The sequence below is a fragment of the Oncorhynchus mykiss genome, chromosome 3 (genome assembly GCF_013265735.2).
Source record: "Oncorhynchus mykiss isolate Arlee chromosome 3, USDA_OmykA_1.1, whole genome shotgun sequence".
Classification (NCBI taxonomy): Eukaryota; Metazoa; Chordata; class Actinopteri; order Salmoniformes; family Salmonidae; genus Oncorhynchus; species Oncorhynchus mykiss.
The window spans coordinates 17,212,865-17,224,963 of record NC_048567.1 but is presented as its reverse complement, the minus strand read 5'-3'; the positions used below and the strand labels follow the sequence as shown (position 1 = coordinate 17,224,963).

The 12,099-nt window shown below is 46.0% G+C and overlaps 1 protein-coding gene across 1 annotated transcript in view; it reads right to left on the bottom strand.

Moving 5' to 3' along the window:
- The window catches only part of LOC110503758 (t-SNARE domain-containing protein 1-like), a 118,569-nt gene extending 116,187 nt beyond the window's left edge, over nucleotides 1-2,382 (bottom strand). The window contains exon 1 of the mRNA XM_036970577.1: nucleotides 2,275-2,382. The gene's annotated coding sequence lies outside the window, so the exon portion shown is untranslated. The remainder of the gene's footprint in view (nucleotides 1-2,274) is intronic.
- Between the last annotated feature and the right edge of the window lie 9,717 nt (nucleotides 2,383-12,099).

Sequence of the window (12,099 nt, the reverse complement as noted above, 5' to 3'; positions counted from 1 at the left end):
GCCATGACCAGCCTTTCAAAGCACTTCATGGCTACAAACGTGAGTGCTACAGGTCGGTAGTCATTTGGGCACAGGCACTATGGTAGTCTGCTTGTGTTCTTGGGCACAGGCACTATGGTAGTCTCCTTGAAATATGTTGGTATTACAGACTTGGACAGGGAGAGGTTGAAAATGTCAGTGAAGACACTTGCTAGTTGGTCAGCGCATGCTCGCAGTACACGTCCTGATAATCCGTCTGGCGCTGCGGCCTTGTAAATGTCGACCTGTCTAAAGGTCTTACTCACATTGGCTGCGGAGAGCGTGATCACACAGTCTTCCCATACAGCTGGTGCTCTCATGCATGTTTCAGTGTTATTTACCTCGAAGTGAGTATAGAAGTTGTTTTCTCATCCGGTAGGCTTGTGTCACCTGGCATCTCTCGGCTGGGCTTCCCTTTGTAGTCTGTAATGGTTTGCAGGCCCTGGCCACATCCGACAAGGGTCAAAGCCAGTAGAGTACGACTCGATCTTAGTCCTGTTTTGACGCTTTGCCTGTTTGATGGTTCATCGGAGGGCATAGCGGGATGTCTTATAAGTTTCCGCGTTAGAGTCCCACTCCTTGAAAGCGGCAGCTCAGGCCTTTAGCTCAGTGCGGATGCTGCCTGTAATCCATTGCTTCTGGTTGGGGTATGTACATACGGTCAACGTGGGGACGACGTCATCAATGCACTTAATGATGAAGCCAATGACAGCTTTGATGTACTTCTCAATGCAAACAAAACAGTCCTGTAGCTTAGCATCTGCTTCATCTGACCACTTTTTTTTATCAATCTAGTCATGGGTGCTTCCTGCTTTCATTTTTGCTTGTAAGCAGGAATCAGGAGGATATAATTATGGTCAGATTTGCCAAATGGAGGGCGAGCGAGAGCTTTGTATGCATCTCTTTGTGAAGTATAGTTATTTTCCCTCTGGTTGCACATTTAGCATGCTGATAAAAACTTGTTAAAACTGATTTAACTTTCCCTGCATTAAAGGCCCCGGCTACTAGGAGCACCACCTCTAGGTGAGCATTTTCTTGTTTGCTTACGGTGGAATACAGCTCATACAATGCTATCTTAGTGCCAGCCTCTGACTGTGGTCGTGTGTAAAAAGCTACAAAGAAATACAGGTGTGCCAAGCTTGTAGCGTCTAACCCAAAAAGACTTGAGGCTGTCATCGCTGCCAAATGTGCTTAAACAAAGTACTGAGTAAAGGGTCTGAATACTTATGTAAACGTAAAATTTGTAATACGTTTTTTTAAATCTACATTTGCAAAAAAAATCTAAAAACCTGTTTTTGCTTTGTCATTATGTGGTATTGTGTGTAGATTAATGAGGTGGGGGGACGTAATACATTTTAGAACAAGGCCGTAACATAATAAAATGTGTAAAAGTCAAGTGGTCTGAATACATTTTGAATGCACCGTATAGAGATTTAATATGTGTTGTAACGTGGCAGAGTAAATTTAGAGTATTATTATATGTAGTAATGTGGCAGAGTAAATATAAAGTATTATTATGTGTATTGATGTGTAATAATTTGATAAGAACGTAGAAAAACCTGTAAACCTCATCCACGTATGACTTGCCACGTCTATGACAACCCAAAGCACATCAGCAGCAGGGGAAGGAGCTGATTGGGCAGTCGGAAACCATGTGCAAACTAATTGGCCGAGAGAGGGATAAACAGAGAGCATCAAGCATTGCTGATTGGTTGCCTGCCTGAAGAGGAAGCCGGCAGCATGCTGGCTGAGTGTTCTCTTTCAGACAGCTGAGGGTGGTTTAACAACAGACAGAGATAACCAGATAAACAGCATATACAGTATATCCCACCATCTATCTATCTCTCTATTCCTATATGTATCACTCCATCTCCCAAGGTTATATTTTGACACGCACACGCACACACACACACACACACACACACACACACACACACACACACACACACACACACACACACACACACACACACACACACACACACACACACACACACACACACACACACACACACAGGCTAGACACATAGCGTACTAACAATAACAAAGTACAATAAATCTCAGTCCTTCCTGGTTCTGCTTCCTGGATGCATCAACGGAAGAGCATCCTTAATGGCTTCCTCTCTTCCCTCTCATCCCTGCCTCCTCCTCATTCCCCTCTCTCTCCTTCCATTCCCGTTGTCTCTGACCACAGCACTATTCAGATAACGAGAGAAAACCAGCATGAAAAAGAAGGTTGGGTTTCCCACACATTACCTTCCTCTGGAAAGAGAGAGAGAGTGAGTGTCTGCTCTGAGATTCAACTCCAATTTAGCAGCAGCTTCCAGACAGCTACGGCTTAAACATCACATGACCTGCCACCTGCTCCTCCAGCACGGTCATATGACAGCTTAGGCAGTAGAAATGCACCCTGGGATATGCAGTACAGAGTGGCAAATTGACTGCGGAAATCAAGGAACAATAGCAATTACAGAGATTGAAACAGAAAAAATAGAAAATGAAACAAAGTGGATTCATTGTTCTTAATGAATGCTTTATGCAATGAGTAATTTATGTCTGTCATTTGTGTAATATACATTTCGCATGCGGTGATAGAAATTATCTACATTTTTAAAATCTAAATCTGGAAACACATGGTTATGTTGACTTCTTCTATTTTTCCCAAAGAAGTGTTTCATATCTGGGATATATCCTGTGAGTTCGATGGTGTTGTGTTCCACTTAATGCTGTTATTGTCACGCCTGCTCCCACGCTTCGCCCCTCGCGCTCGAGGGAGCCAGGCTCCCCAGCATTGCGCACGCCTGCCATCATCATTATGCACGCCTGCCTTCCCCCAGTCACGTGCATCAGCAATTATTGGACTCACCTGGACTCAATCACCTCTGTCATTACCTTCTCTATATTTATCTGGTTCCCTGCTATGTTCCCTGCTTCTGCATTGATTGACTTGTCCTTGTGCTGACCGTGACCCTGTCTTGTATGACTCCCCGTACCTGCTTCTCATCTCCGGCGTCGATCCTTAGTCTATGGACCTTACATCAAGGAGAGTCTGCAGAGAGAAAGAGAGAGAGATACAAAGAGAAAGAGAGAGAGAGAGAGAGAGAGAGAGAGAGAGAGAGAGAGAGAGAGAGGAATCTCTAAACTGGAGCTGTATCTGACCTCAGTGAGGTGAGTGAGTGGATAGTAGGCCAGTCACAGCCAGTGAATGGCAGAGAGGTAAGGAAGTGTGAAGGAGAGATTAATATTACATTAACCTGGGTGAAACAGGGTAAACCAGGATCTTCTGGGACCAGAGGTGACAGTCCTAGTGGAGAGGCAGCACAGTCTCCTCCATAGCAATAGGATTACTTGCTGGGCTCTCCAGGGGAAGAATGCCCTAACTAACATTGGCAAAATATCACTCCTCCCTGCCTCTCTCTCTGTCATCCTTCACACCCTCACACTGGGTGTTTATGGCAGCCACAGCCACGGAGGGACGGAGGGATGGGACTACTGCCTAAGTCTGTTCTCTTGGTATCTCTTTCAGTCATGCATGTTAAGTGGCCTCAAGGCAGTTTGTGCAATCTAATGTTACGATAGTCCGCTAAACTGTTACTGTTTACCTAAATCCACCACTATCATCTCTGCCATTGTGTATGATATTGTATCTTGAAGTACAGTCTTCTGTAAAGTACAATCATCTTACTGCTCTCTGTGTTTTGTCTGATTGTTTGTACCACAGACTTAAGAAGAAATATAGAATCTCTGGTCTCTCTATAACTGGTACACAGTACCATCTGTGGTTTTCATTTCAGACTGACAGGTTTGGCATCGTCCACAGTTCTTTGGTAGGTTTTGGGCCATGTGTGTCTCCTCTGTGTACAAGACTGCTGGCCGGAGGGAGGGAGGGAGGGAGGGAGGGAGGGAGGGAGGGAGGGAGGGAGGGAGGGAGGGAGGGAGGGAGGGAGGGAGGGAGGGAGGGAGGGAGGGAGGGAGGGAGGGAGGGAGGGAGGGAGGGAGGGAAGGAAGGAGGGAGGGAGGGAGGGTCGAGGTAAAACATGAGAAATGCTGGACATCATCAGTAACATTAGTTAGTTGTTTTTTGGAGGTGGGGGGTGTTAACATTTTAGCTGCAGACTTCTTGTTCTATAGTAGTTAGTTAGTTGAATGACTGCTCAGATATGAGTGTGTTATTTTAATACTGCTGCTCAAAAGTGTTATAACAGATTCTCAAAACATTTAGTGGTATGTTCAATTTCAACTGTTAACATTATGGATGATGAATTCATCAAGAAGAATACATGAAATGTAGATGTTAACTATGTTACAGTAAACAACAGAACAATGATACATGGAAATGTATACAGATAAAAATAGATAGAGTTGTACTAATAAATACAGATATTTACAGTGAGAATATTGTCATGCTGGTATAAAGAATTTTGGAGACAGGCGCAGGAACACTGTCACGAGAATTTTTATCTCAATGGTTGAACTCAACTATCACTATAGCTTTGACCAATTCCCAGAAGTTTGTAAGACCATGGTTAATGAAGAATTGGACAAAGCCCCCAGTCTGCAATAGGTTAGTTCTTTATTGAGAGTGTACTCTGAAGTCAAAAATGCAAACACAGTCCTTTTATAACTCCTACCCCTACCTACCTACCTACACCCACACCCACACCCACACCCCCACACACCCCCCCCCCACACACACACACACACACAGTTTATCACTTTTCTACCAGCCTGGCAGTTTCTAGCCATTCCCCTCCTCCCTAGATTAGAGGGACCTTGGAAGGACCCTCTTTCCTGTTGTCAGTTTTCAGAGTTATAAACAGGTCATGTGTAGTTCAGTTGTCCTTTGTTTTCTCAACGATACATTTCTCACTCTTAACTTGTCCCACACACACATTATTGGATTATGGTCTTATTATTCTAATACATTTCACACCGTTAAATATGCTTCCTTTATCAAACACACAATAGGCATTTTTAATACACTAAAAACAAGCAAGTATACAAAAACACTGGGCTGTACACAAACAAAAGAGCGAGGGCCCCACATGACGCGCTGAAGACACCGGCCTCAGGGACGACCACAGGGGCGCGGTGCGGGTCGGTCAGGGCGCCGACGGTGAAAATCCCTGGTCAGCGAAGCATCCAGGATGTCCACCGCAGGAACCCAGCACTGCTCCTCTGGGACATACCCCTCCCAGTTGATGAGGTATTGGAGAAGGCCTGTCCCTCCCCCGACGCCTCGAATCCAGGATGTCCACCGCAGGAACCCAGCACTGCTCCTCTGGGACGTACCCCTCCCAGTCAATGAGGTACTGGAGACACCCTGTCCCTCCCCCGACGCCTCGAATCCAGGATGTCCACCGCAGGAACCCAGCACTGCTCCTCTGGGACGTACCCCTCCCAGTTGATGAGGTACTGGAGACGCCCTGTCACTCCCCCGACGCCTCGAATCCAGGATGTCCACCGCAGGAACCCAGCACTGCTCCTCTGGGACGTACCCCTTCCAGTTGATGAGGTACTGGAGACACACCGCCCGAAGCCTCGAATCCAGGACCTCCCGGACTGAGTACACCGGACCTCCCTCGATGTCCAGAGGCGGAGGCGTCACTGGGTCCAGCCTCAGCGAGGGGACCAGGCACCACTGGCCTGAGGAGAGACACATGAAAAGTCGGGTTAATGCGGTAATCAACAGGGAGTTGTAAATGGTACGTTATCTCATTAACCCTCCTCAGGACTTTAAACGGACCCACAAACCGCAGGCTCAGCTTCCGGCAGGGCAGGCAGACTCCGCGTGGAGAGCCAGACCCGGTCGACTGGGGAGAAATCAGGCGCCTCACTGCTGTGGCGGTCGGCCTGTTCCTTGTGCCGACGCACGGCGCTGGAGACGAGTGACTTCCAGCGCTGACAGCGATGGCCGCCTCGCTTCGCGTTCCTAGGAAACTATGCAGTATTTAGTTTTTTATGTGTTATTTCTTACATTGTTACCCCAGGAATTCTTAGGTTGTATTACATACAGTCGGGAGGAACTATTGGATATAAGAGCAACGTCAACTCACCAACATTACGACCAGGAATACGACTTTCCCGAAGCGGATCCTCTGTTTGGTCCACCACCCAGGACAATGGATCGGATCTCAGCTGGCGACCAGAAAACAACGGCGCCGCAGAAGGGGCAGACAGAGCGGTCTTCTGGTCAGGCGCCGTAGATGGGCACATCGCGCACCGCTCCCGAGCATACTACTCGCTAATGTCCAGTCTCTTGATAATAAGGTAGACGAAATCTGAGCAAGGGTTGCCTTCCAGAGAGACATCAGAGATTGTAATGTTCTTTGTTTCACAGAAACATGGCTCACTCGGGATACAGAGTCGGTACAGCCACCTGGCTTCTTCACGCACAGAAACAAGAATCTCTCTGGTAAGAAGGGCGGGGATGTATGCCTTGTGATTAACGAGACAATGTGTGATCATAACAACATACAGGAACTCAAGTCCTTTTGTTCACCTGACTTAGAATTCCTTACAATCAAATGCCGACCGCATTATCTACAAAGATAATTCTCTTCGATCATAATCACAGTCGTGTATTTTCCCCCCCACGCAGACACATCGACAACCCTGGAAGAACTTAATTTGACTCTATGTAAACTGGAAACCACATATCCCGAGGCTGCATTTATTGTAGCTGGGGATTTTAACAAGGCTAATCTGAAAACAGGGCTCCCTAAATTTTATCAGCATATCGAATGCGTGACACGGTCTGGAAAAACCCTGGATCATTGTTATTCTAACTTCCGCGACGCATATAAAGCCCACCGCCCCCCCGCCCTCCCTTCGGAAAATCTGACCACGACTCAATTTTGTTGCTCCCAGCCTATTGACAGAAATTAAAACAGGAAGCGCCCTTGCTCAGGTCTGTTCAACGCTGGTCCGACCAATCAGATTCCACGCTTCAAGATTGCTTCGATCACGTGGACTGGGATATGTTCCGCATAGCGTCGGACAATAACATTGATGAATATGCTGATTCGGTGAGCGAGTTTATTAGCAAGTGCATCGGTGATGTTGTACCCACAGCGTCTGGTTGTACCCAACCAGAAACCGTGGTGTGATGGCAGCATTCGCGCAAAACTGAAAGCGCGAACAACTGCCTTTAAAACAGTGTAGCTATTCCCTCCGCAAGGCAATCAAAGAAGTTAAGCATCACTATAAAGACAAAGTAAAGTCACAATTCAACGGCTCAGAACGAGAGGTATGTGGCAGCGTCTACAGTCAATCACTACAAAAGGAAAACCAGCTCAGTCACGGACCCCGATGTCTTGCTCCCAGACAAACTAAACAACTTCTTTGCTCGCTTTGAGGACAGTACAGTGCCACTGACACGGCCCGCTACCAAAACCTGTGGGCTCTCCTTCACTGCAGCCAACATGAGTAAAACATTTAAATGTGTTAAACATTGCAAGGCTGCCGACCCAAACGGCATCCCCAGCCGCATCCTCAGAGCATGTGCAGACCAGCTGGCTGGTGTGTTTATGGACATATTCAATCAATCCTTATCCCAGTCTGCTGTTCCCAATTGATTCAAGAGGGACACCATTGTTCCTGTACCCAAGAAAGCTAAGGTAACTGAGCTAAATGATAATCACCCCGTAGCACTCACTCCCGTCATCATGAAGTGCTTTGAGAGACTAGTCAAAGACCAAATCACCTACACCCTACCTGACACCCCAAACCCCCTTCAATTTGCTTACCGCCCCAATAGGCCCACAGACGACGCAATCGCAATCACACTGCATATTTCCCTAACCCATCTGGACAAGAGGAATACCTATGTAAGAATGTTGTTAATTGAATACAGCTCCGCATTTAACACCATAGTACCCTCCAAACTCGTCATTAAGCATGAGCCTCTGGGTCTCGACCCCGCCCTGTGCAACTGGGTCCTGGACTTCCTGACAGACTGCCCCCAGGTGGTGAGTCTAGGTAACAACACCTCCACCCCACTGATCCCTCAACACTGGGGCCCCACAAGGGTGCGTTCTCAGCCCTCTCCTGTACTCCCTGTTCACCATTGACTGCGCGGCCATGCACGCCTCCAACTCAATCATCAAGTTTGCAGATGACACTACAGTGGTAGGTTTGATTACATACAATGACAAGATGGCCTACAGGGAGGAGATGGGGGCCCTCGGAGTGTGGTGTCAGGAAAAAAAACCTCACACTCAATGTCAACAAAATAAAGGAGATGATGGTGGACTTCAGGAAACAGCAGAGGGAGCAGCCACCTATCCACATCGACGGGACAGTAGTGGAGAAGGTATAACGTTTTAAGTTCCTCGGCGTACACATCATGGACAAACTGAAATGGTCCACCCACACAGACAGCGTGGTGAAGAAGGTGCAGCAGAGCCTCTTCAACCTCGGGATGCTGAAGAAATTTGGCTTGTCACCAAAACTTGTCACCAAAACTTGTCACCAAAACTTTTACAGATGCACAATCGAGAGCATCCTGTCGGGCTGTATCACCGCCTGGTACGGCAACTGCTCTGCCCACACCCGTAAGGCTCTCCAGAGGGTAGTGAGGTCTGCACAATGCATCACCGGGGGCAAACTACCTGCCCTCCAGGACACCACCCGATGTCACAGGGATGCCAAAAAGATCATCAAGGACAACAACCATCCGAGCCACTTCCTGTTCACCCCGCTATCATCCAGAAGGCGAGGTCAGTACAGGTGCATCAAAGCGGGGACCGAGAGACTAAAAAACAGCTTCTATCTCAAGGCCATCAGACTGTTAAACAGCCATCACTAACATTGAGTGGCTGCTGCCAACATACTGACTCATCTCTAGCCTCTTTAATAATGAAAAAATTGGATGTAATAAAAGTATCACTATCCACTTTAAATAATGTCACCTTATATAATGTTTACATACCCTACATTACTCATCTCATGTGTATATACTGTACTCTATACCATCTACTGCATCTTGCTTATGCCGTTCGGCCATCGCTCATTCATATATTTTTATGTACATATTCTTATTCATTCCTTTACACTTGTGTGTATACGGTAGTTGTTGTGAAATTGTTAGGCTATACTACTTGTTAGATATTACCGCATGGTCGGAACTAGAAGCACAAGCATTTCGCTACCCTCGCATTAACATCTGCTAACCATGTGTATTTGACAAATACGATTTGATTTGATTTGAGTGTGCACAGAGTTCCAGATCTTCTCAGCACGCCGAAACCACTCGTCCACTGCAGTAGCCTCGGTCTGGCTCAGATGCCATGGTTCCAGGGTTGGCTGATACCCCAACACACACTGGAAAGTAGTAGGGTTCCCGATGGAACGGTGGTATGTTATGGTGTGGGAGCTGGTACCATAATCGGTGCTGGAGACTGGAGGGACTGCACACTCCTCTCCAAGCGCAGGATGGTTGCCAGCACACTGTCCATGGGGATACCGAGTCTGGAGAGACAGTCCTCGTGGTGTAGTACTGTCCCTACAATGGTTGCCAGCTCGGTCTTTCCTTCTGTCTATTTTGCGGGTTGGTTCTGTCACGCTGGTATAAAGGATTTTGGAGACAGGCATAGGAATACACAATAGGGGTTTTTAATGTCTGGTTGGGTTTTGCACAGCTCTGCCTCCATAACAACCTCCACAAGGGTGAGAATGTCCATGTTCTGGCGAGCAGTATGATTGATGCCACTTGACTTTGATGTCTCTAACTCAGCAACCCAGGCCCTTCAGAAATTACTTCAAGAAGTTGTTGGGGTGTTTTAGAACCTGTTCCAACTAAGACTGTGTGCCAGCCGGGGGAAAGAGTGGAAATGACTTGCAAGGTCAGTGGAATGGTAACGTGGGCATATTGGCTATGACCATAGGCCTTGTAGAACAACAGTGTATAACTTCTACAACATCTCACCATCTCCCTCCTTCACTGCATCCTGCATGTTGGACAGGAAGAAGCCAAAGCTGTGTTTTGCACCAGTATGTTGTTTTTTGTTGTCCCCCTCACAAGACCAGGGTGTATTCATTAGGGAAACAGATTAAAAACCAAACAGAAGCAAATAGAGCAAACAGAACGAAAAAATAATTTGAATTTGTCCAGTAGAAACTCAAATTTGCGTTTTCCATTTGGAAAGTTTTGCAACAGAATCGGCATAATGATTACACCCCTGGTTGCATTTGGCACTGAATCTATTATCAATTCGTAACGAATTGGTTCTGCCTTGCTTTATGGTTCTGCCTTGCTTTGCTGTATGTGTAAACATTTCTGCAACCTGGCATCCGACATGGGAGATGCTTCCTCTGTAGAGGTTGGCCCCTGGACGTATATCTGACTCCGGTTGCAATGTCAGTGATATCACCAAACATGAAGAATCTGTCCCTGATTTGTGACACAGTGGCATGCAGCCAGCTCCTCTTCACTTCAGGTGAACCGCTACTGACATGGTCAGGAATGAAACAGTTTGAGACATCTGTTGAGACAAATTGAAAAAAGTGTAATAACAACAATGATATGTACATATTTGTTCATGCAATAGACATTACAACAGAGCTATGATATTTCAACCACATAAAACAACTATATAATTACATGGTAAACCAATTGTAAAGGTGTCATCTCATCGCATTCTAGAATCAAAATAAGATCTCAGACATGTTGAACATTAAGCATGTAAAGTGTACTTATGCACTACTAGTTAGCTAGGAGTCCAATTAATGTTCAAGATAGCGCAGACTCATTTAATATCAAATCATGCAGTTATACACTGAGTAAATAAAACATTAAGGACACCTGCCATTTCAATCCCGAATAACAAAACAGACAAGTTTTCAGTAAAATGTACTTATTGATTATTGTAATTTTACTTGTTCTGAGGGTCATGCATGTGAGAGACCTTTAGTGATTTTTCTGATGATGCCTGTGTGGAGTGAATATTGACCATGTTCACTGACCACACCATATCCTCAGTCTAGTGCTGTGTCCATCCTGACCTGAAACCATCATCAGACCCAGAGACGCAGGCCAGGACCAGAGTCATTATGACACATTACGGAACTGGGCAACATTCCAGAAGACATTTCTGGGTTATAAAATGTATCCAATTGTAACAGAGCCATATTAATGACTTAATAAGCCTGACTCCGCAGAAGTAAAGTAGAAAGGACCCATCCATCACAATGTGAATCAGAGTGTCTCAGATGACATCACTAGTTAGCAGACCAGACATCTCTTTGTCTGAGCAGGCTAGGTCTTGGACTGATGAAGGGCAGAATCGCCTGCTGGGACAAGAACAGATAATAGTAGTTAGTATAAATGCAGCAAATATTCAGTGAACAGAGTCATTGGGGAAGGTGGACAGTGGCAGTGGTGATCCTATTATGTCAAGCTCAATGACAGATCAGTGTCAAAATATTTATCTTCTCTTCTTCTTTGTCCCTTGTTGGTTTGAGTGTGTGTGTGTAAAATGTGCAGTGCTATACTGTATATACACTGAATGTACAAAACATTAAGTGCATCTGCTCTTTCCATGACATAGACTGACCAGGTAAATCCAGATGAAGGCTATGATCCCTTGTTGATGTAATTTGTTATATCCACTTCAATCAGCGTAGATGAAGGGGAGGAGGCAGGTTAAAGAAGGATTTTTAAGCCTTGAGACAATTGGTACATGCATTGTTTTTGTGTGCCATTCAGAGGGTGAATGGGCGAGTCAAAATATTTAAATGCCTTTAAACGCTGTTTTTCACGCTCAACAGTTTCCTGTGTTTATCAAGAATGGTCCACCACCAAGAGGACATCCAGCCAACTTGACACAACTGTGGGAAGCATTGGAGTCAACATGGGCCAGCATCCCTGTGGAACGCATTAGACATCTTTTGGAGCCCATGTCCCGACGAATTGAGGCTGTTCTAAGGGCAAACGTGTGTGGGGGGAGTGGGGGGAGCAACTCAATATTAGGAAGGTGTTCCTAGTGTTTGGTATACTCAGTGTATTTACAATTTGTTTGTGACATGAACCTCATCCACAACAATCCCCATGAGGTTTCCTCAATACACTGTTGATGCCAA